At 38.3% G+C, this 5,857-nt stretch overlaps 1 long non-coding RNA gene across 1 annotated transcript; it reads right to left on the bottom strand.

Annotated features, from left to right (window-relative positions):
- Positions 1 to 21: 21 nt before the first annotated feature.
- Positions 22 to 862, bottom strand: LOC114356331 (uncharacterized). Its single transcript, XR_003656207.1, has 2 exons — positions 708 to 862; positions 22 to 328 (listed from the first exon to the last, which is right to left on the bottom strand). It is a non-coding gene; the product is annotated as an uncharacterized LOC114356331 (long non-coding RNA).
- Between the last annotated feature and the right edge of the window lie 4,995 nt (positions 863 to 5,857).

The raw sequence follows: 5,857 nt of genomic DNA, 5'->3' as shown, positions 1-5,857 counted from the left end.
CTTAGCACTTTATTTGTTCAAATAGAATCTGTTTTGAATTCGCGACCGTTGTGCGCATTAAGCACTGATCCAAACGATTTAAACGTACTGACCCCGGGTCATTTCTTAACGCTGGAACCACTTACAAGCGTTCCTGACGAGGATTACTCCTCTGTTGCGCTGTACCGACTTAATCGTTGGCAGCTAATTCAATCTTTCGTTCAAAGCTTTTGGACTCGTTGGAAGAACGAATACCTAACTTCTTTAACTCAACGTATGAAATGGACAAAAGTCTCCGATCCGTTATCCGTTAATTCTATCGTAGTCATCAAAGATGACAATCGTGCACCTTTGCAATGGTTATCGTATAGTAGGAAATCAAGTTTTAACGTTTGAAGAACTTAGCACTTTATTTGTTCAAATAGAATCTGTTTTGAATTCGCGACCGTTGTGCGCATTAAGCACTGATCCAAACGATTTAAACGTACTGACCCCGGGTCATTTCTTAACGCTGGAACCACTTACAAGCGTTCCTGACGAGGATTACTCCTCTGTTGCGCTGTACCGACTTAATCGTTGGCAGCTAATTCAATCTTTCGTTCAAAGCTTTTGGACTCGTTGGAAGAACGAATACCTAACTTCTTTAACTCAACGTATGAAATGGACAAAAGTCTCCGATCCGTTATCCGTTAATTCTATCGTAGTCATCAAAGATGACAATCGTGCACCTTTGCAATGGTCCTTGGGAAGGGTATGCGAGTTACATCCTGGTCCTGATGGAACCATTCGAGTAGCAACTATTAAAACTAAAGACAGTATTATCAAGCGACCGCTTGTTAAACTGTGTCCTCTTCCCATAGACACTTAATTCGTTATTTAAAAAAAAAATTAAAAAAAANCACTCACGTAGGTAACCCAGTGCCTATTCACTCAGGAAAAAAAGCAGTTTCGGATATGAAAATGCACATCATCTTTCCTCTTTATAATATAAGTGTAGGTGTAGTATTAACTCTATTTGCCTCTGGTTACCCGGCAGCAGGTCTTCAAAATTTTTTAAGTTGGTTGGACAACCATTAATATGTTAGCTTCTAGCATTTTTGACGTAATAAGACTTACGAAAAGTAAGTGCTCTGAAAAAGCTCTTACTGTGTTTATATAAATTGGAAGAAGTTAATATCTTTAAGAGTTCTGAATCCAAAATATCTGAGGGTTGTTTACAGGAAGATCCTCGATATAATTTTGTTATGATACCCTCAATCGGAATTCCTTTGGCATTCCAAGCGCCGTCAGGCTGCTCTCTATTAATTAGTGTTAATTGAGTGTTTGCGTGGAGCCGCACTTACATAAGCGGGGCTAATGAGCGGGCTAAAGACGTTGGCACTTGCACTTGGTGGGGTATACTACACATAATTTTTCGTCTTCCATAGTAAGGGCTGTAACAATCCTATCTGACACTCACGCCCATATTCACAAACAATATTTGCTTAAGTGAAGCAGCAAATCGTACGCACAGCGTTGAATAGAGCTCTGTGATTGGTTCATATTTGTGTTACCCTGTGCGTCCACGCGCACTGGGAGACCTCATAGTAATGATTGTGAATATGGGCGTCTATTTGTCCAAAGATATTAGAAAGACGTTTTATTTGTGTCTACCGTACTGAAAATATTATTATCTTCCTCGTATTAATGGTGTAATTAGTAGTGTAGTATAAAACTACGGTTTTATTAAGGTACTATCCACATACGGTGGAAGATATTCAGGAACTGCGTATTTCTCAAAATTGAAAGAATTTAGACAAAGATATTTCCTAATTCCATTAGTGGTGGGTTTCATAAAATTGGAACAGATATTCAGAGATTGCCATTTAGGCTAACAAACAAATATTTTTACTTCTTGAGTACAACTGGTAACGTATTTTCGTGTCTACCTACACTGTTTTAATGTTAAGCAAGTGAATTACCAACAATCAACTTTAACTAGTAGGTAATTGTCTAATAGCCTATCCTGCTGATATTTAACATCAGATTAGCAGCAGTCAGCATCGGATTCTAAGTCTCTCTGTCATACGTTAAGATAGCACCCATAACACAAGCATTAAGTTGCTTACTTTGGGGCTAGCTGGCGCTGTGTGAAATTGTCCAAAGATTTATTTATTTATTTATTTATACAAATAGTTTTACAGATCTCAATGTTAAGTTGACATACATGACCCCTAGCATATTGGCTGCAAACAGGTTAAAGCAAATAATGACAGATTCAAAATCGGTTGACTTCTTCAAAATAACGCTACTTGTACAAAAAATAATTTTCAATTCATCCATTTCCTGCCAGTAGGCTTTTAAAAAGCGCTTTTACACGTAACAAGTATCTCGCCCTACCACCAATTATTCGGGACAGCATTGAGCTGGTGTTGAGAAGAAGTGGCGGCAGAAACTCAGTCACCTGGCTGTGTCTTTTTCAATTAATACGATCTACTCACTGTTAGCGTGACAGTAAGTCTTTTTTTTATGCAGGACAAGGCAGGTATTTGACCGCAATCGTACCTGCGGTGTGTCTGGTGACTTCATATTAATCTTGTCTTCTAAATATATCGTATCACTTCACCCACTGCTAGCAGCTCACTCAATTTATCGAGCTACCTCCGCGTCATCATCTGGAAGCCGCGACAGCCAATTTGAGCCGCGCTCAGACTAATTGGAGTAATGAATTTGACTCTTACTTTATTACGGAATCTGTGTTATGATGTTTTGTCGTCGGCGGTTGGGGCGAAGGAATTTGTGAAAGGTAAATAATGGGCCAAGTTGTGGGGACTTTGGGAAAAAAAGTGAGATAATAGGAACGATTTCATTGAGTGTCATCATCATTTCAGCCACAGGACGTTCACTGCTGAACATAGACTTCCCCAATGATTTCCACATCGCCTTGTTGGTACCGAATGCACCCAGCGCCTTCCTGCTACCTTTATTAGGTCATCGTTTTAAATGTAAAAAGAACCTCTTAGTGTAATCTTTTTTTAACAACTCAGCAGTAAATTGCTTCCCCTTCAGACTATGTTCATCGGTTTATATTCACGTCACCGATGCATAAAAAAACTCCATCAAATTCTCTACCATATTGGTAATAAATAAAAAACTTGGCCCGCGGCTCTCCGTGCCCCCAAATATTACGCCGTCGCCCGAGGGTAGTGGGATGGGGTGTGTTTACATGCGCGGTAATTATTTTTATTGCTTAGGGAACAGATTTATGCCTGTACACACGAGTAAGGGCTCGTTTTATTTTCTTCGAGAATACATAGCAAGGATTGCAGACCGTAAAAATTAAGCTGTCGGCGTAAATATGGCGGTTAATCTTTTCATTACTAATTACTTCGTTTAAAAGCATTTAAGCACATATTTTCTTTTAAAGTGTAAATGAAAAACTAACCGGGGAACGCCATCACAGATTTTACCACAATATGTTTCATATAAGCAGTTAGTTTTGCATTTAGGCGATTTAGCAGCGCGACAAATGCGCGACAGACGCGCTGCCGAAAAATTTCATACTACTCGTATGTGACAGCGGATGCATGCCTTCATATTATAAAAACGCCGCTGCCGCGCTGCTGTCGCGCTTATAACGCCTTAATGTGAAAGCGCTCTTAAATTCATCGAAATTAACATTTAAGTAAAATGTGTGGCCTGTCTTAAACATGACTTGTTTACTATTACAGTATAAACTAGTTCATAGAAAATTAATCACTGCCTATCTGAAAATAATAATCATTGCCTAGGTACCTAAAAATTTGTGAATAGGAATTCTAAGTACCATTGACTGGAAAATTAGTGCTCGCCACTAAGTAGGTATAAAATGACCCGATGATAAATAAATAATCTTTGGACAATTTCACACAGCGCCAGCTAGCCCCAAAGTAAGCAACTTAATGCTTGTGGTTATGGGTGCTAGCTTAACGGATATACTTCTTATAAACCTTTTTTTTATTTTTTAACTCAATGAACTCAACTCATAAGACGATACAAGGGCAGACCGGGCTTGTATTCGACTGTCACGAGCTCACGAGGGTCGTTAAGTTAACGGCTTTATTATGGAAAACACCCTCGAGCATTTTTAATGTGTTCCAATCTGTGGAAGCGGTTGACGGTTAGAATATGATGATGGAGTTGTAAAACTGATGATTAAATCGTTACGTTTGGTTTTATCATCGAACTAATAGTCAGATTTAGGAATTTTTTCACGAGAAATATTAAGATTCACTTTTTTGCAGCAATTTGTCCAACTTTCATCTCATCATTTTGAGCTATTGGACGTCCACTGCTGAACATAGGCCTCCTCAATTATTTCCACAATGACCGGTTGTCCAATTTTACTTCTAGATACCTATCTCATTTCCTCAAATTGTAATCCCCATTCAATAAAATTAAAACACTTCACCAGACATATCACATTAGGTAGGCTTTACATTAAGACAAATACTATTCGGCTACATTGTTATCTATCCATTTCTGTTTTTGCCCTCGCTCACATCAAATGGTGATTCTTCGCGATAGAACGAAATGACCTGACCGGCAATGGATAGTTAACACTGTTGCCGTAGTAGAAAGCTACGAGCAACGTTGTTTGATTTTTGCTGAACTATGAGACCTACATGATTTTACCTCCAAAAGCTGTTTACCATTAAACGGATTATCTCCCACACAACAGATTTGTCGATTTCCCATAAACTACTTGTAGATATTAAATCCGTATTAATATTTATATCATCTTCCATTTAAATAGCAATAAAGGCCTAAACCGGATTTGTCCGCGTGTGCCGTCTTGCCCCGCTAATGTCCGATGGAGTAATCACATTACCGGATTGAGCACGGGCCAGTGATGTGCCAGAAATTAGTTTAGTCAAATCCGGGTATGTTTATTACAGGCACTAAATATCTGTAACGTGGTATGATACTCGTGTTCACTAAGGCTGAGTTGCGCCATCATACTTTGACTTTAACAAACGTCAAAAATCTGTCAAATTTCATACAAAAATCACCGGTTAATGTTGTAGTTACTGTTAAAGTAAGATGGGCAATCCAGCCTAAGTAGGTAAATAGTCTGAAAACATTTTTTTGTGAGACTTACTTTTCTCAAAATTCAAGTCTACTTATTTTATCAAAGAAATTCATCGAATGAAAAGCTTAAATCAACGAGTATGTCGTTTTAATTGGTACTTCTTGACGATTTATTTTTGCACGAAACGAAAAATCTCAATCTTCACAAACTTGAAACAGTTTTCGTTTCATAATAAAGACCCTTCATTTAGGCTCTTCTACTACGAATTAACTAGCTTGTTAAATTCATCTTCATTTAAAATGTAATCCAACAGGTTAAAATTCGCCACCGTCTTAAATTTTTTATCCTTGTAGCAAGCTTTCAAAATCAAAAATATCTTTTACAAATCGTCAAATCCTCGGACCCTTTACTTGTCTCATTATTTATTTCTCCTAGCAGCGCTTCGAGACAAACATTTGGCAAATTCTGAGAAGAGGCATCACATTTCACAACAAACTCAGTCACCACCGTCTGCGGTTTAAAAATAGAAAAAGTCGGGTTTATTTTACAAGTACCATTTCAACCAAACTAAGTAACTTATATCCCTAAATCCAAAAAGGTCCCATCACTACGCATTATCGAGCGCACTATGCGGCGCTCATGCAAAGCGATTCCTTCCAGTGATTGATCGGATCCTACAGACGTCCGCACTGACAGTTATTAAAGGATCCACATCGGCCAATAAAACCCCTGAGATAGACATTTAAATAGCAGATATTAAAGTTCCACGGCGAAAAACGATCCAATATCACCGTGAGCTATCAGAAACGATGAAAGCAATTAGTAGAA

Source organism: Ostrinia furnacalis, unplaced genomic scaffold (assembly GCF_004193835.3).
Source record: "Ostrinia furnacalis isolate ACB-3 unplaced genomic scaffold, ASM419383v2 OfSCF2790, whole genome shotgun sequence".
NCBI lineage: Eukaryota > Metazoa > Arthropoda > Insecta > Lepidoptera > Crambidae > Ostrinia > Ostrinia furnacalis.
The sequence above is the reverse complement of the archived record's forward strand: the minus strand, read 5'-3'. Positions and strand labels throughout refer to the sequence as shown.